This window comes from Nannospalax galili, unplaced genomic scaffold, assembly GCF_000622305.1.
Source record: "Nannospalax galili isolate Female #2095 unplaced genomic scaffold, S.galili_v1.0 scaffold281, whole genome shotgun sequence".
NCBI classification, from domain to species: domain Eukaryota; kingdom Metazoa; phylum Chordata; class Mammalia; order Rodentia; family Spalacidae; genus Nannospalax; species Nannospalax galili.
Window position 1 is genome coordinate 6987728 of NW_008349068.1, and position 20036 is coordinate 7007763.

General features: G+C 38.4%; 1 protein-coding gene across 1 annotated transcript in view; it reads left to right on the plus strand.

The window, feature by feature from the left end:
* The first annotated feature begins 41 nt into the window (after positions 1-41).
* Map2 (microtubule associated protein 2) overlaps positions 42-20036 on the plus strand; it is a 310297-nt gene continuing 290302 nt past the window's right edge. Inside the window, exon 1 of the mRNA XM_029569952.1 lies at positions 42-242. The gene's annotated coding sequence lies outside the window, so the exon portion shown is untranslated. The remainder of the gene's footprint in view (positions 243-20036) is intronic.

The window sequence follows — 20036 nt, forward strand, 5'->3', positions numbered from 1 at the left end:
GCCGGGGCGGGGCGGCCGCGAAGCGAGGCTGGGGCGCCGCGCACACTGGGCGGGCGCTCGGGCTGCGCGGGCTCTCGGCGGCGGCTGCAGCATCCTCTCTGCCTTTGCCTCCCTTCTGCTTCTTTTTTCCTTCCCCTTTCTTCTCCCATCTCTCGTCGTCCCGTCTGCCCCGCTCCTCCCGGGGAGGGCACGGGCTCTCCGAGCCAGCCGCGACCGAGGGTGCTTGCTGTTTCGGCGCCCAGGTAAGAGATCCGTCCCCGCCTCGCCTCGCTCTATTCACAGCGCGGGTCTTGCTGCCTCACTCCCGGCCTAGAGGGAGCCGCAGCCGGAAAAGAAGTGGGAGCCGGGACCGGCTAGTGCCGCCCGGGTGGCTCCAGAGCCGGCTCAGGTCGGCGCTGTCCAGGCCGGACCTCTCCAGGTGTCACTCCGGGACAGGATGCGGGCGCTGGTCCCTAGGCTCTAGATTTGTAGATGAGCAAGTGACCTTCTTAGGTACCGCTTTTGAAACGACTGGAAACCGGCTCAGGTTAGGGTATATGGTTTGAGGGCTAATATTACCTGAGCTGTAGAAAGAAGAGAAGGGAATTATACAAAGGTGATGGAAAAAGGAATTCAAGATAGAGGATCTTTTTATCCCCTCTGTGTGCTTGCCGTCTCAGAGCACTGCACACGCAGGCAATGAATGCGGGAGCCTTGTCAGTTTCAAATAATTTCCTCCTGTCGTTCCTCCAGAGGCAGCTGGAGGAGGAAAACAGGTATATATTGGAATTTTAGGAAAACGAAAAATTGTAGTTTGGTGGTGTTAGGGGGCGGGGCCCGGAGATACAGCGTGGTTGAACTTGAACTTCCACACAGTCTTTTCTTCCTAAACAAGAGGGGTGGATACACAGCAGCATCTACTGTCCCTCCATTCTTCTTTTATAAAGGCTTTCTTCGGCTGTGGGGCACTGCAGTGATGACGGCCTTCCTTAGCCTCGCCTTTTGTTTCAGGATGGAAATTTCAAAGAAAGAGTGTGCCCAGGGACCAGGAGTGGGGAGGCGTGTGCTTGGGTGTGTGAGGTGAGGGGGAGGGCGTAATAAACTGATGGAGTCAGAAGGCACCATACTAGAAAAGTGGAAATTGCTGTTATTCCTCCTGATTTGGGGGAGTCAGGATTTTGTCAGTAGATGAAAAGGTTTGGTTAGCAACAAGCTTAACTGTGGCGATTGCTGTATGCCATCTGTTGGAAGCCTTGGCATAAGAGGCATCCAGGACACAGGCCTTTTGAAACAGGGTGTGAGGCTTTTTTGTTGAAATGTATATGCACATTTGTATGTACACAAATAAACACTGTACACATGTCATAAAATGGAGTGGATAGTTAAAAGACAAATCTTTTAAAATTCATCTTTGAGTGTGTGAGTTTATTCTGTGAATTAAATTTGTGCTGTAAAACAAAAAAATATTGTTGAGTGGTATACAGCTTCCAGTGTGATGCAGAGGAACCAGTGAATGTCAATAAGGAACCAACTTACAGATAACAGATACCATTTATTTAAAATGATGTTAGAGGAAATGACTGCAAACTGAAGTTGAGGCTTGCAGCCACAGTGAGGCGATGGAGAACAAAGCCTTTTATGTGAGCCACATCAAGCAAAATGGCCCTAAGCCTGAGCTGCAGGTACCAGCCAAGTGGAAAAAGCCCAGCACTGTCACCCTGTCATTTCACTGTGAGCAGTTATGATTTCTTTGGTAGTCAAAATAGATTGAATAAACAAAAGGCCTTTAGAATGCTTTTGATTTTATGCCCAAGAGGACGATTACAGCCTTCCACCTGAGTATCACAAAAACACTCCTTTAACTGAGCCTAGTGACCATTATTTTTGGTAGAAAACCTTATGAATTTGCAAATCATTTTCAGTCACCTCCCCCTCCCCCATGCACATGAAAACATATCTGCTTTAAGAGGAGTGAAAATGGTGTTTTTCTTTCAATAGGAACTATTGTGAGTGTGGTGTGTGTCTTAATTCATTTCTTGTGATTGTACCTGATTCTATAGCTTTAGATCCGTATCCATGATTTGACTATTATAGGCCTATTACATGTTCAAAATCACTGGTACACACTCTTTTCCTGTTCGTGATATACTCATTTTTTAATATTTCATAGTTTGCTATAACATTATTTAATTTTAAAGTCTTTTTTAATGTTGTAAGTGGGAAATTGCTTAATATAAACTAAGCCACCTAAACAATGTAGAAATTGAGCTTCCGTTTACAAACCTAATATTTTAGCAGATTGATTCTTATTTCTTTGTTTCTCTGCTGTCTTATCTCCTCCCCTCCACCCTCCATCAAGCCACCCCTTTCTTGCTGGCTGTTCTTGTAATGCTTCAGGTTCCCAGTTATGTCTAGACGACACGGGCGGAGCCAACGTTCCCAGGTATTTGGAATTTAGGATGTGCTAACTCTACAACAGCTCTCTCTCTCAGGATGACTTGTTTACAGCACCTTCTCAGGGAGGAGAGGGAGAAAGAATGTGCTGAGAGAGCATGACCCAGTGAAACTGGCACAGCCGTGACCTCACCCTAGTAGGTGCCTCAGCCTCAGTGAGGGAGCCGACATCCTCCCGGTGGAAATCCAACACCAGAAGCACCCCCATCCCAGGCACAAGCCCTCCTTTTCCCACCCCCTGCTACTATGGCTCTGCTAAGGTTAAAGGCACATTTTTCTCTTTTATTTATTTCTTTTTCAGGCATCTTGAATTTAGCTTGAGATACGTAGTCAGAAATGAAGCCTGGCACAGAATGCTTTAGACATGAAGGAACAATTTCATCCCTTTGCCCCTTTTGGTTTAAACCACTTTACAAATTTTCTAAATGTCAGAAATCAGAAGGACGTGCTTGCTGGTAGATTTTTGCATATTTCTTTATGACACATGTATTTGTGATCACTGCTGTTGAATTTTACTGGCAATTAGATAGATTGGATTGGTATGCTTTTGCCAAATACAGGTGCACTTGGCATTTAAAATCAAGTAGGTATTACATTTGCTTAGGTGCACAAGTGCAAGTGTACTCCTGAGAGTTTCATTGATGTCCCTTGGGAGACAGGACTTAGGAAACTGGCTCAGAGATCATAGGGTGACACTAACTATTAAAGTCTTTTCAAGGCTTAATTTCCTTTTAACAGATTAAGATAAAGAAACCCAGATAAGAAAAACAGCCTGTAATCAGTATTATATCCCTTAATGCTTAAAGAACTCAGGTAAATTGTTAATTGACAAGTGAATGCATCAAAAGGTAGGACTTTGGGAATAATTGTCAACTCTTTGTGTCTGATTCTTATGAATTAAAGATGCTCATAAACTCCTCATATTATGTGATTTTTTTTCTAGGCTTTTTTAGTTTTTTATTTGTTTGTTTGTTTTTTCCTGCTTTATTTCCATGTACTTATTAATGCCATTGCCTCCCTCATCTCAGGCACAACCAGGCAAGATTTAGATCTCTTCACTATTTCCCTTTACTATTCTGTTTGGTCTGATATTGGGATGTTAGACTGACTGTTCTTTTTCTTTTCTTTTCTATTCTTTTTTTGTTTTTGAGACAGGGTCTCCCTGTAGCCCCAGCTGGCCTGGAACTTGCTGTGTAGCACAACCATGCAAGATTTAGATCTCTTCACTATTTCCCTTTACTATTCTGTTTGGTCTGATATTGTGATGTTAGACTGACTGTTCTTTTTCTTTTCTTTTCTTTTCTATTCTTTTTTTGTTTTTGAGACAGGGTCTCCCTGTAGCCCCAGCTGGCCTGGAACTTGCTGTGTAGACCAAGCTGCTTCAATCTTATGGAGATCCATCTGCCTCTGCCTCCCAAGTGCTGGGATTAAAGCTGTGTGTCATCATGCTTGGCTAGACTTACTATTCTTTAGGTGTTTTTGCTTCAATCTATTTGCTTTCTTGATACAATTTGGACTTTACCTTTCATGTAAGGGAAAGTTTGTTGACATTTACTTGTTTATTCCTTATACAAAATCATTTCTAATATTCTCAAAGAGTGATTAGTACCAGGAATGGATTCCAAACACCAAAAGCAAATAAAGAACTGCAAATACGATGGGATGCATGCAGGGTTGAAATCACAGGGTTTGTGGGAAAGTTTGGGTGGCCAGGTGGGAAGAGAGGGAGAGGGGAATAAAAGTAAATTCTCAGCTGCTAATGTTTGTCATTGTAGGATGCAGATGAGATTTTGGGTACGTGGGTGGAGAAGGAAGAAATCTGTTTTGCTTTTCTACTTCAACTCAATGTTTTGTCCCCTTCCCATTCTTGTTACTGCTTTGGGCTTAAGGCTGTGGGTGCTTCCTTTTTAAAATTATGCAGGATGCTTATTGAAAGCAGGTCTGCACTGAATTAGAAAAATTTAAAACAATGTGAACACAAGTAGTTGACTTTACGAAAAACATTTTCAGTCTAACCTTTCAACTTTGAACTTTGACCATTCCTGTTCAAGAAATAAACTTTCCTTTGGGTGGTAACATATTCACTGTGGTATTTTTCACTTACACATTTTGGATGAATTTTATGGAAATTCAAAGCAAAAAAAAGAATAGAATCCTCTTTCAGTGTATTGTTAAGTTTATATTGTGCACATGGGGAAAAGTTTTACATTATTTGTTTCTATTGAAGTACATACCAGAATGAAGAAATTTATATGTTCTACTTATCTATCTATAGTCTCTATCATGTATCTGATTTTGAAAATTTTTTAATTATCATTTTATGTGTATGAGTGTATTGCTTGCATGTGTGTAAAGTACACCCATATTGAGCATTGCCTGCAGAGGTCAGATAAAGGCATTGGTTTTCCCTGGAACTGGAGTTAGGAATGGTTGTTAGCTACCATGTGAGTGCTGGGAATCAAACCCAAGTCAAGAGGAGCCAGGGTTCTTAACTGCTGAGTCATCTCTGTAGACCCCATCTGATTTTTGAGATAGTAATAAGCTTTTTTTGAGCAACTTTTATTTACTTATTTATTTATTTATTTTGAGACTGCCTCGCTATGCAGTGTAAAGAGGCCTGCAACGCACTCTGCTGCTCAGCTTGACCTCGAACTGAACTGAACTTTCCACTCTCTTCCCTCAGCCTCCCAGTGCTTGAATTAGAAGAGTGTGCTCTGATACCTGATAAAATCATTTATTTTTAAGAAGACAGAGCCTGACTCTTTTATCTTTTTTATCTTCTTTCTGCTTCGTAGACTTCCTTTGCTCATTCTTTTCTATTTGTGTTGGAAAAATGAAACATTGATCATTAGAAAATTAAGTACAACCTGCTATTTTGAATGAAATTTACTTTCCATTACATTTACAGTTCTTTGTTAATATGCATGGTTTTTCTTTTTCCCAGACCTGAGGACTAAACACAGGGCCTCAAACTTGCTAGACAAGCACTCTCTCACTGAGCTAAATCCCCAACTTCTAATAAGTAATATATATAAGTGCTTATAAAGTACATATAAAGTAGAAGCTAGAATTAATAAAGAAATAGGACTGAGAATTCAGTGCTAGAGCACTTGCATACCATGCAAAAGGCCTTGGGTTCCAACTGCAGCCAAATACACATGGCTGGAGAGGTCACAGACCCTAGACATAAACCTGCTTTTGCCACATTCCTAGACCAACATAATTTCTCACTTTATTCTAAATCTGAATCCTCATATTTCTAGACAGGTATACCTTTCACACACACACACACACACACACACACACACACACACACACACACCACTCAACAAACTTCATTTTGCAACAGAGGGAGACTATTACAGAATTTCAGAATTCCAGAACTGGCCAAACACAGAGAATAAGTTTCTCTGAGACCCTTAACCCTAAGTGACACATCTTCAATGTAACCTCTACACTTAGGATGAATGTATTTCTTAACTCTCAGGAGGAAAGTTTTCTTATGTAGCAGATGGTAATTAACATAGAAACTACAATTGGCCAATGTGTAGAGAACAAGAGGTCGCAAGGTGCTTAACTCTAATAGGCAGTTTTAAGCTAACTTCTTAAAGCTCTGTCCCTATCCTGGTCCTGTATTGGAACTTGCCCTTTGTATTTCCTTGGCATAAATAGTCTTTTCCTTATTTACTGGTCTTTCATCATGAAGCATCTTACCTCAAAAAGACATTCCAAATCGGGAAGAAAAATGCTTCTTTGTTTCTGTGCTGTTTAGTTTTGACTGTTAACCTGACACAACCCTACTCACCTGGGAAGAGAGTCTTAGTAAGGAATTATCTAGACCAGGTTGCCCTGTAAGCGTGTCTGTGGAGATTTATCTTGATTGTTAATTGATGTAGGAAGACTCAGCCCACTGTGACTGGCATCCTTCCATAGGCTAGGCCCTGAAGTGTATGAGTGAAGAAAGAGACCCAAGTAGGCAAGATACTTATGTTTATCCTCTCTCTGCTCTTGACTGTAGATGTAATGCTTTAATTAAGTTCCTGCCTTGACTTCCCCAAAATGATGCACTGTAACATGGAATTGTAAACCAAATAAACCCTTTCTTCCCTAAACTGCTTTTCGTCAGGATAGTCTATCACAGCAGCAGTAATGAAACCAAACATTTTTCTCCCCGTTACTTTGTACTCAGACTTGTCCAGGTTCCTTATTTTTCTTTATGTGTACATGTGCATGCATGTGTGCCTGGAGAGACCAGAGGCTGACATCAGGTATCTTCCTTAGTCCCTCTCCACCTGACCAGTGAGTTCCAGGGATCCATTGTCTCTACCCTCTACTCCCTACACTGTTTATCATAGTTGAGATCCATTGCTAGTCAGTTAATCTTTTTAGAAGAGGGTAAGAGCTGGGCATGGTAGCATACTCCTTTAACCCCAGTACTTGGGAGGCAGAGGAAGGAAGATCTCTGTGACTTCAAGACCAGCCTGGTCACACAATGTTCCAGAACAACAGAATCTATGGGGAGACCAGGTCTAAACAATAAAAATAAAAGAGGAGGGAGTGGGGTTGGAGGAGGAGTTGGAGGGGGAGTGGTGGGAGAGGCAGAAATGATGCAAATACAATACAAAATTCTCAAAACAATTTTTTAATTATAAAAATTTAAAAACACATACCATAAGGTTCCATATGATCCCATGTAGTACACAGTACAGTTCCATATGAAAAATAATAAGCGTTCATTAAGAAAGCAAAGCAGATGGATTTCTGAATACACTTGGCTCTATGTATCCACAGACCCTATGTTTGTGATGCAACTAGCTACAGATAAAAATATTAGAAAAAACTTTGCATCAGTACTGAACAGGTGGAGTTTTTTCCCTGTCATTATCCTCTGAAAATACAGTAGAATAGCTACTTATATAACATTCACATTGCATTAGTATTATAAATAATCTAGAAATGATTTAAAGTATGTTGGAGGATGCGTCATGCAAATACGACACCGTTTCATGTAAAGGACTTGAGCATCTGATCATTTTAGTCACCTTGAAGGATTATGGGGAACAGTCCCTCAGGGAAATGAAGGAACCAACTGTATTTCTACACTTTTTTACTTAGAGCAACACAGCCCAGATCCCAGTGTTATTTGAAAAAAAAAAATAGTAACTCCAAATCTTGTGCTCAAAAGCAAAGCATTTCTGTGTTGATCAAAATGCTCGAAGCTGAAACAATTTGCTACTTAAATTTACAAACTGCTCTTGCAGAAGACTGTGGTTCAGCCCCCAGCACCACATCTGGCAGCTCACAACACCTGTAACTACAGCTTGTGCACGTATCACACACACACACACACACACACACACACACACACACACACACATGAATACACACACAAATATTCATAATCAGAAAAAAATTTAAATACAGGTAATGCTGCTTTTACTTGAAAAAGTTGATATTCAATTAAATAACACAAATGATTATTTATGGAACTTCAAAATTTTTTCTGTCCAGAAAGCTAAAGTAGTAAGTCTTCTACATTAGATATATTTAATCTTTCATGAAATAACAAAGCCACTATAACCTAGCTATGACTATTTAAACCATCTTAGGACATTGCATCTTGGACTAAAGCTTACCTCATTGATAAATCGTATAATAAACGTTATGAGTGAGTGACCTTTGCTGAAAACTATGAGTTTTTTTGTGTTTCAAAATTCTTACAGCTTTTCAAACTCAGTCTCTATGGAGGTTTTAATGTGAATGTCCCTCACAGGTTCCAAGTATTTGGACATTTTTATCTCCTCTTGGCAGCACTGGTTGGGGGAAGTTTTAGGAGGTGCAGCCTTGCTTGAGGAAGCACGTCACTGGGGCCGGCTTTGAGAGTGCTAAGCCTTGCCAGATTTCCAGTCACTCTCTGCTTCCTGTGCCTGCTTGAAGATGTGATAGCTCAGCTTTCTATGCCAACCACCTTCTGCCACTTTACCTCCCCAACATAAACTCTTCCTTCTATAAATTGCCATGGTTATGGGGTCTTACCACAGCAACAGGAAAGTTAACTAATACAGTCACTAATTCCATGTTTTGTTTTGTTTTCTTTTTGGGTAGGACCATATTTAATGAGGGTGGTTAGTACCCAAATAGGAAACTGAAAATTCTGTGCAATCTTGCACACTCTCACCTTTACATACAATATCATGTTGATCTGTAAGAATCTAAGGTCAGCTTTTACAAAACGTATCACTAGCTTTAAATACTCTTTTCATTTTGTTTCCTAATATATTTGTAAATTTGTATTCTAGTGTAGCATTTTCATAACCCTATGAACATAATGGCTTTGAAGGATATGCATGAGTGTGCGTGTGTATAATATGTGTATATAGAAATATAATATTTCATTAATGTAGTCTTTGTTTAAATTGGGCTAGGGATGTTGTTTAGTTGGTAAAAGTTTTGCCTACCGTGCAGGAAGCCCCAGCTTAGATTTCCAGCATTACATAAACACAGTGTTATGGTGCATACCTACAATCTCACCATTCTCAAGGTAGAAGCAGGAGGATCAGAAATTTAAGGTCATCCTCTGACACATAACTAGTTGAGGCCAGCCTAGGCTACATGGGATCTTGTTTCAAAATAAATTAAAGACTCATTTATTCATTGTTTGATGTATATGTGTGTCTGCCAAAGTTTTTGTACATGCACCACATGTGTGCAGGTACCTACAGAGGCCAGGAAATCCCCTGAAAATGGAGTTATTGGAGGTTGTCAGTCATTTGATGTGGGACTGAAGCTTGGTCTTCTACAGAATAGCTTCTGCTCTTAACTGCTGAGCCATCTCTCCAGCCCCCCAAAATTAATTTTTTAAATTAACAAATAAAAATTGTATATTGTTAAAGGTATTCTTCTGTGCCTCTGCTCCAGCACTAAAGGGACATCAACTGCCAAGGTTTTGTAAATCATATTTGAGGATGATCAATGTAAAAAAGAGTCTATCTATGGAAAAAATGGTACATCGATAAGTAAATGGAGGCAGACCACCAATGAGCGACTTTATTGAAGTAGCGGTGGAACCGGGTCTGAGACTCAGTAATTCAAACCCAGACTCAGCCCTTTTAAGGTGCAATGAAAGGCCTCGGATTCTAGATCTCTGTTCCTAAGCCTGATTATATTTTTGTTTTCTGAGCTGGGGGTGGAGTAAGGTGGCAGCTGTACCTGCTGAATTTTGTGACTCAACTGTGACTTTCACATGGATATAAAAGTGGGAAGGACTGGGAATTTGAGGGCCATGGCAGTCAGCTGCATGCCAGCTGCTCTACTGAGTGCCTTGAGACTAAATCTGATCCAGGAAGCACTCCCACTGCAATTCCGTGTGGTTCGGATCTCCTATGAGAGAAGCTTATATTCTGGGGATGAATGCCCAGACTCAGGGGACTTGGAGAGTCAAGGAGCTTTACTTTGACCTTGAACTACCATAATTGAAGCTAGGTTGACTGGATCTATGTTTAAACTTGGGCCTGTGTATAAGGAGAGTCCAACAAAAATAGGCAGGTTGAGTTTTTTTTTTTTTTTTCCTTTCCTGATCTACAGCACCATAAAAATTTCTCAAAAATAGTTTCTGTATTTCCCCCAGCCTGACATTTTTAGCTAAAGGAAGTGAGCTAGAAAGTCCGTGGGCCTCTCTGTGCCCGATTCCCACTCACCTTCCTACTCTGGCATGCCTTCCTGTTCCTCTGCCCACAGTACTCCATCCCTTTGGTGTTTTTGCTTCTTCTAAAGCAGCAGCAAATTAAATGAGAATTAGGTGTTGCCATGGTTACTGTGTTCAGTAGCACTACACCTGCACCCACACTGCTTAAGCATTGTGGAGTCATCAGTTGACAAATATTTGAAAGGCATGAAGAGCAACTTGGAAGAAAGAAATTAAGTAGGAGCTATGCTTAAGTATTTAAAGGGAAGCCTCTTCCTGAAGTGAAGGAAACTGAAATTTTAGCTGAGAACTGAAACTCTAGCATTCTCTCTTAGGAGTGAAAGGATTCTAATGTTCCCTTCTGGTAGAGAATGCAGTGCTCCTGATTCTCTAGATGAACATATCTAACTACCCATCAGAATTGGAGTTACTATTTTATCACTGAGTAGATGGGGCAGAATCCCATGCATTATGTTACCAGCATGGTGAAAGAATGGACTGTGTGTGTTGTTCTCCCAGAAGTGTCTTCATTTAGAGCCATTTATGGGAGGAAAGAAAGCTGCCTCAACTGCACATCAACAAGCAGTATCTCTGAATGCAGTTCTTTTAAGATAAGCTATTTTCTGCTCATCCTCTTGGAGGGGACTTATTTTATATGATAGTCTAAAGAGTTCAATCATATGTAAAGAGTTAAATATTGATACGTTTTAGTAAATGATACTATTATTTGAGAAGGGCTCTCTGTTTCTCTTCCACTTGAATAGTAAGCAGATACAGCTAAGTGTTTCTTATATCAAGACCCATTATTAATCCATACATTGATTTAATAAATGGGGTTTTCAGGTCCCAAAGATATGGTAGGTATGTTTCTGGGTGTGGAGAATAGAGATAGACCAAACAAATTCCTGTTCTCAGAGAGCCAATATTTAACAACAGAAGACAGAGTTAGCAAATCAATAAGTGACTTAATAATTCGGACACAAATAGATGCTACAGGAATATATAACAAAAGTATAGAGCTTGGTTTCAGTCGGATATCTTGCCTTTGGAGGAACAGTACTAAGTGGAAAGCTGTGGAAGTGTCTGAGCTTCCAAACAAAAGTAACCAGCAAGCAAGTAGAGGCAGAAGCAGGGCAATTCTGAAGATCAGGAAACCAATGGCACTGGAGTGTAGAGAATCTGGGAATTTCAGTGGAACAGGAAAGCGCAGCAAAAGACAAGCACCAGACCACTGAAGCAGCCCGGGCTCCGATAAGAAGTTTGCCTTTTATTTGACTTGCAGGACATTCAAGTTTTTTAAGTTTTACAAGCAGAATATTTTTGAGAATTTTTCCCAGTTTCCAGAGATTAATTATATCTTCTAAATCCCTGCAGATTCATCAATATCTTATTCACTAATGTGTTAAATCACAAGAGAGAAGTAATTTAGAAAATGAGAAATCAATGGTGGAGGTGAAAGTAGACTTTTGTTAACTGGGCATGTTGACACATACCTATAATCTCAACATTTAGGAGGTAGAGCCAGGAGGATCAGAAATTGGAGGCTTGCCTGGGCTATTTGAGACCCTGTCTGAGAATAGAATAAAATTAAATTCAAAAAACAGTATATGAATGGTTACCAGAAAATGAGGTGGTTAGAGTGCAGGTGTGGAGATATTTCCAGAAGAAATAAAATTATAGTTACATAGATGAGAAAAACTCAATAATGAGTTGTATAACATAGTAATGACAGCTGAAGATGGTACATTGCATTTTTGAAGGATGCTAAAGAGAGTGGGTGTTAAGTGTTTTCTCCACAGAAATGCTAACTCCAGGAAGAGATACATGCTAATTAGCTAGATTTAAGTATATAGCAATATTTTCGTACTTCAAGGTACCTTGTCATGCATGACAAATACAAAAATTTTATGTCAATTTAAATAAATAAATTTGAAAAAATAATTTACTTAATTGCATTCTGTTACTGGTTAGGTTAATAAAATTTTGAAATTAAGCATCTGAAAGTATGCACAGATCAAGACTCATCACTGAAGATCTATAAATCACATCTCTTGTATTTTTGAGGCTGTGGAGGTTGGGATGGAAAGTAGAGAAGAGACTTGCTTGGTAATCACTTCGCACCAGCTTTACTAACCACAGTTATTTCTTTGTGCTCACACTGTTGCTCTCTTTTATTTGTTGTTTATAATAAATACCACATACTTGATCAATTAAGCCCACAACCACACATGATTATTAAGATTTGTAATAATTGATGTCAATACTTCTTTGAATCATTTGACTGATATGTTTATATATGTATACATGAATATGTTTTACAAAAGGAAAATTTGCTAATAGATTTATAAATGAAGTATGTGGAAATTGAATTAGAGTTATTGATTTATTTACCCATTTATTTTTATGCGTATGAGTATACTGCTTGCATATGTGTTAAGTGCACCTGTGTCATGCAATGCCAATGAAGGTCAGAAGGTGGTGTTGGATCCCTTGGAACTGGAGTTAAGGACAGTTGTTAGCCACCATGTTAATGCTGGGAATCGAACTCAGGTCCTCTGCAAGAGCAGTCAGTGCTCTCAACCACTGAGCCATCTCTCCAGCCCCTAGAGTTATCTTATAGGACAAGAATTTCTGTATTCTCAAGAAATTAGAGGGACCATAAACAAAATACTCCATGTGCTTCACAGAAAAAGGCAAAATTGACAGGTCATTTATAGAGAGCTAATCACCTCTGGGTCCTATAAGACTTTTGCCAACATAGAGAAACTAAACAAACATTACCGTTGTTAACATTGAGCTAAACAATTCATGAAATTATAAGTTAATGTTAGCATATGCTGGACTTGGGACTGGGGTGTATAACAAGAATACACAGAGGCCATGAATCAAGTTTCTTTCGTAGAGAATGTAAATTCTGCACATTTTTTGTTTTATAATTTATTATAGTGTATACAATAGCTTTTAGTCATGCTCAGTCTCAAAGTATTTTATTACACTATGTTCATCGCTATAGATCGTTGTATGTGGGCCATGTACATTTTTATAAAATATTGAACTTTTAGATATTTATCTTTGAACAATACAGTAACTTAATTTTTTAAGTCAGTAACATGTTGCCATGTCAATATATGATTTTATTTGATTGTTTGTATAGTAACTACAAGAACATTTTATTCTCATTTATTTGTCACGATATCTCTCCTTAGTGCCAGGAAAACTGTATGGATGAAAGAAGTGCTTTGTAAACATTTTAAACAAATGAATAAATAGTTTTTAAAACAATTTATTTGGGAGTCTAAATTATTTAACAAAAGTTTTAGAGTCCTATATCAAGAAAAGGAAATGATATTTTCCTTTTTGGAGTAGCAAAATTTGAAGGAAACAACACTAGTTTTCTTTTAAAAAACACTTTTATGCAATACCTAATTTTAAAAATTGTTATTAATGTTTATTGTATATAAGAAATTTTATGGATTAGACTTTTGCTTATTTAAATTGACATAAATTTATGTATTTGTCATGTATGACAAGGTACCTTGAAGTACAAACATCTTGTTGGGTACTTAAATCTCGCTAATTGTTAACATCAAATGGGATTTTTTTATTGTTTGAGAATTTCATACATGCATATGATGTGTTTTGATCAAGCCTGCCTCACATTCTGCCCCCTCCAGTACCTTATCTATCTATCCCCCACTATTCCTTCCAATTTCATGTGTTCTTTTTTTTTTGGTCTTTTTGAGACAGGGTCTCCCTATACCCCCAGCTGTCCTGGAACTCACTATGTAGACCAGGCTGGCCTTGAACCCACAGAGATCCACCTGCCTCTGCCTCCTGAGTGCTGGGATTAAAGGCATGCGCCACCACACCCGGCATGTTCCTTCTTTTTTAAAATCAACAGAACCCATTTAGTGCTACTAGTATGTGTGTGGGTGTAGGACTATCTACTGAGTCATGGGCAGCCTTTCAGGGGCCAGATCCCTGAAAACAGTTGGCTCTCCCTCTCCCAGCGGCCATTACTTGCTGATTGCTCCTCAGCTGGGGGTGGGTCTTCATGATCATCTCCTTCCTCCATGTTGGGATTTTGTCTGACTTGATCTTGCACAGGTCTTGTCCATGCTGTCACAACCACTGTGAGTTCATATGTGCAATTACCCTATTACAACACCTAATTTTTCCTTTGCTAAAGACATAGAAAACTTGAAACTGTCTCTGCCCTCTTCCTGAGACCTTGAGAAGCTCATTTGACTTTCTGGCCTTCCAATTCCTAATCTACAAAGTGAGGGGATAGATTTAATTATCTCTGAGACTGCTTCACAGTCTATGGCTAATTGGAAAGGCATTACAGTAACTCAACTTTCATGCAAATCAGTTCATCCTTTTAGCTAGCTGTTTGCTTTGCCAAGCCTGCAGTGGTTGTTGGAATGCTAGACAGATAAGCTTTTCATTAGGGAACACTGAATGATGCAGAGACTTGTGAGGAGCCTTTCAAAGGAGACAAATCTACTTATAGTCACCATCTATTTTATATTCGGCAAATGTTTATTAAAAACCAATTAGAAGTCCCCTACTGCCATGTTAGTAATACAAAAAAAAAAAATAAAATAAAAAAAGATTGCTTCCTCACCATCCAGGACCTTGTCAAGTAAAGGAAGGCAGACACCTCACACTCGTTTGGTAACTAAACCCCACATCACTCACTAGCTTACCTATTTAAAAATATATGGGACAGTACTCAGGAGGTAAAAGCAGGAGGGTAAGATGGTCACGGTCAGCCTTACCAGAATGAGTTCAAGGCCAACCTGGCATGCTTGACACCTTGTCTAATAAAAACAAACAAAACAAATAAAAACACTTGGGGAAGAAATACATACTTGGTAACCCTTAATTAAATAGGAATCAAGTCATGATATCATATGCGTTAAAATGACTAGTTATGGTCAGTATGTGTTAACATGGGATGATTGTTAACACATTTCTACATGTAAAGATACAGGTAATAAAGAGTGTTAGAAAAGCAAGCTTGAGGCTAGGCTTTGGGAAGAAACAAATTAGACAATTATGCTTGCCCTTTGAGGAACTGGTGTGATGTTAAAAGAATCATATCAAAAGGCATTCAATAAAATGTTTCTACTCACTAATCTACAAAATCTCATGTTTTGTTTCTTTGTGTAGGAAAACTTAAAGCAACCCACCAGACTTACTATGAAGGAAACATTTCTCATCAATCCTTTAAGTTTCTCATTGCCTGCAGATGATATACAAAAGTCCAATTAACTCTTCTGAGAATGCCTTTTAGTTGGCAAGTGCTTGAAGGATATGATGCTTTGGAAAAGGAGGGGAAAATAAGCATGTCTAAAGGATTTATTGTACTGCTTTTGATAGTGAAGGGCAGCTGTTTTGGGACTAGAATTAAAATGTAAATTATCAAAAGGGTGTAATGAGAGCATTTCTTTCAAACAATGCCCAGTGCAATCAGAGTAAGAAAAGAGTTCAGGGAGATTTCCTTCTAAGAATAAGTCATGAATGATGGAGTGAAAGGCTGGAGCAGGGACTGATTTTCAAGGAATCAATTGGACACAACCCACAGATTGTCTATGATCCTGGGCAGTTGAATTAACCAAGGAAGAAACCTTTGATTCTGCAAGGCCTGGATCCAAATTACAGAATAACTGTGTATGGAACTTAGGCATCCAATACTGCATCTGCACAGTAGCCTGACTATAAATGGAACTATGGTGCTATCAGCCTGAGATGACTTTCAAATCCATATAGTTTTATTAATCAAAACATAGAACTTTTAATAGGATGTCCTATGATAACAGAATAGAAAGTTCAGGTATAAGCACGGTCAAGAATTTTTTATATTTACAACAGGAAACCCTATAAAAGCTTTCAAGCCAAAGGATTTTTTTTTTGATAAAATTTTTATTGAATTTTTACGTGTTTCATACAGAACATTTTAATCATCCTTACACCTCCTTCCCCCTTGATACCCTCCCACAGCTCTCTCCCCCCAAACTGGATTTCATGCATTCTGTCATTTGTGTTAAGGCCTACTGAGTCAAGTTAGTGTCCTCAGATGTCCCTCAGTGCAAGTTCATCCACTGAGGTCTAGTCAGCCTATCTAGAGTCCCTCCTTTTAAGAAGATTAGCTCTTCCTTACCCAGCAGTTATCAGCTGCCCATAATTCTTCGGCTAAGATTGGGGACTGCTGCCCTTTCTATAGTTCTATGCTACATTAGATTTTTGTCTGCTTGAGTTTGCATGAGTCTTGTGCATGCTGACACCATTGCTGTAGGTTCATATGAAAAAGGTCCCAGGAGCCTGTAAGACTCTATTTCCATAAGGCCATGTACCTATTCCCTTGGGTCTTATGGTCTTTCCATCCCCTCTTCCACAATGGTCCCTGAGCCCTGGGTAGGTGAAGTTTAATATAGGTGTCCTGGGATTTTCATCAACCAATTAGTTTCTATTATATTTGTACTCTAATTTTAAGTGCTTTAAGAATATCTAACGGTCCTCACCACTTGTGTTACACATAAGTCACAAAGATAGATGTTCTTTTAACTTTATACATTAAGTCCTGGTAGTAAATGTCAATCAGATGTAGAAGTCCTGAAATGGCAGAATGAAGTGTCAATGAGGGAAAGAGCTGTAAAGACATTGATTTATAATAGTCATTTTTTTACAAAAACTATGAAACCAAAGGAATAAAAGAACTTTAACCTCAAATTTTGGAGAACATGGGGGAAACCTAGACACATTGGTATGAAATATCGATTGATGATTTTGTCTTTTGTATGACTATAATGTTCATAGAGGTTGTGTTCAAATGGTCAAAGATCAGAACTCAGTTAATAAATGTAAAGGATTTGATAAGCAAACAAATGTTTACTCCTAAGGGTTAGTCATCCTCTCTACCTCAGGGGTTGGTCCGAGTTACTTTTCTGTCTGTATTCATTCTTACTGGTTGATCGTTTCTACTACCAGAGCTTTAAAAAGCATTTCTGTTTTGCCTACCTCCTGATCTGCACGTCAGGCTGAGACTTCTACCCTCAAAGTCAGGGTGCTACACCCAAGTACCTGCCAGGTGACCTCACTCAGATCCCTAGACCCCTGAAACTCACCATACTTATTTGAGACTCTTTCAGCATCCCCCACCTCTACTCTTCTTTCAGTCCCCATTTTATGTCATGGAATTATTCCAAGTCAGAAGCCAAAGTTATTGTAGACTTCTAAATATATTACCTAGGTATATAGTTCTTTTCATCTCCACTTTCACTGAAATTTTCTGCACCTTTTTTCTGATATGCAATATTTGATTTCTATGCCCCAAGTCTTTTCCCATTAAATTCAGTCTTCACGTGAACTTTGGAAAATGCATGTCTTACCACATCTTTCCTCAGTATCTTATTAATATAGCATATTAAATATAGCCACACGAGTCTGAAAGCATGCTATCTTTTCAACCTTATTTTCAGCCACTCCCTGCTCATATTTTTGGCCTCAGAAATACCAAACTACTGGAGTTTCCAGACACTATTTGCTCTCTTCTTTCTATGCTAAGTCCTCACCCCCACCCTCTGACTAACTGCTTTCATCTTTCAAAACCAGCTCTTATATTTGTATCCCACTGAATATTTATATTTCTTGCAGGAAGGAATGATCAGTTTTAAGCAGAGTGTCTGGCATATACTATTTACTAAATGATTATATTTTTTAACCAAACAGCAATGTTGGTTCATGGTTCTGTTTAGCTTTTGCTTTTGGTTGGTTCATGATTCTTTGCTTAAGTTGGTGTTTGCTAATTCAATTGCATTGTATCTCATGGGGAGCTAACCAGTCAAATGCTTTAGTGTGATAAATATTTTTATTTTAATCAAGATTCTTGACCTGCACCGCCAATCTTTTCACCATCTCCTTCAGAGTAATTGTCCCATTAATACTTCCAACTCTTGGGAAAGTAACTCTCAACCAGTTTCCTACCTTGACTGCGGACTATTGTGAAAGTTAGTATAATGAACAGTTTATATAAAAGTGCTAATATATTGTCAGACATGCATGGGAATTCAGTAACTGCTGAAGTGACTTCATAAAATGTGTAAACACTATACTTTCTAAAATATTTCCATCCTGTTATAGAAAAATAAAAGTAAATTGCTAATAGGAGGAAGTGGAGCTAAAGTTCTCACTTAGCAAAAGTCCATGCTATTGCACTAAATATCTACATTTGACATCATTTTCAATTCTATAGTTGTTTTTGCTGTTTTATCTTAAGGTATCATACACAATAATTGGCTGTGTTATGGCATTTCATACATGTATATCATTATACTTTGTTCTACCCCTTCTGTCCTCCCTATGTCCCCTTTTCCCTCTGTCTGGTCACTTCCTCCAGATACCCCGCCGCCTTCTGCTTTCATTTTCAATTCTTTACAGGCTGCAACATTTTAAGTAAAATAAGTTTTAAAAATATATATTACTCAAATTCTGAGAATGATTTATAAGATTTTCCTTTGGATAGTAGGTGGGTATTTTGCATGTGCTAACATTTCACAGGTAAAAATGCCAGCCTGTTTAAAATCTATATTTGTCACTTAGCTGGATGACAATGAATAGCCAAATAAATTAACCGTTAATGCCAGGACAATGATTTAAACTTTAAGACATTTGTCTCAAGTTATTATTAGGAAAGTTGGACCTTGAACTTTAAGTCTCCATTGGTAATGAAAATTAGAAATTGATATGCTCATCTCATTCAATATTTCTAGTCTTTGCTCAAGGATTAATTACATTCATCTCAATGAATAAAAATTAATCATTTATGACTAAATCTTACATAGGTGAACATTTTTACAATGCTAATTAACACTCTGTAATTAAAAGTCTTGTGTGACATCAGCATGTGACTCTCAGGTCTATTATAAACATTCTAATTGAATGCACCAGCTACTATCACTTATGGGGAAGGTGAGTTATTTGTCTAAAATCATAGCTTAAACTAGATTAATGTTTGAATTAAGATCCACAAATTATTTTCATGTAGTTTGTTAGAGGGAAATTGAATGTCAAATGTAACTCAAATCTTACTATAGTAATGACTGCAGGACTGTGTGATATAGCAATTGCAATGAATTCTATTTAAAATCAGTCATCACAGAGACTTAGTTTGCTTTTCAACCATGTCATCTTTGAGAAAATGCAAAGGATACTTGGTTTCTAGATTAAACTTTTGATCATGTTAAATTTTTTAAATTATTTAAGTAGCTGGGCGTGATGGTGCACGCCTTAATCCCAGCACTCTGGAGGGAAAGGCAGGCAGATCTCTATGAGGTTGAGCCTAGTCTGGTCTACATAGTGAGTTGCAGGCCATGCGAGATTACAGAGTGATCCTGTCTCAAAGGAAAAAATAAATTAATTAGTTAAAAACATCTAAAACATTTTATAAAATTGTATTCTTTTAAAATATGTTTGTTACTTTTTTTATTAGAAGAAGCATTTCATTACAGCTTTAACATACTCAATAACAATTTCCAGAGCAAAGATACATCTCTTGCAAAAGTGGCTATAAAAGTTTATGTTTGCTGTTGGCAGAGATACATCTCTTTCAAAAGTGGCTATAAAATTTTTAGGCTCACAGTTGAATTAATACAGTTACACAATATTGAACTCACTATAAACCTTGTAAGACATAAAATTGAATGAGTTTTTAACCTTTAAAAAAGATCTCCATTTCATTTTAAAATATACTGTTTCTTACAGAAAGACTTGTTGCTTTTGCTAATAACACTTAGATGTTGGAGCATGCATCTCTAATATGAATGTATCCGATTATGATTAGTCATGGTCGGTTGCACTCGGATCCGTGCATGGATATAAAGTCATCAGGTAGATTTCAATGGTAATGTTTATCACC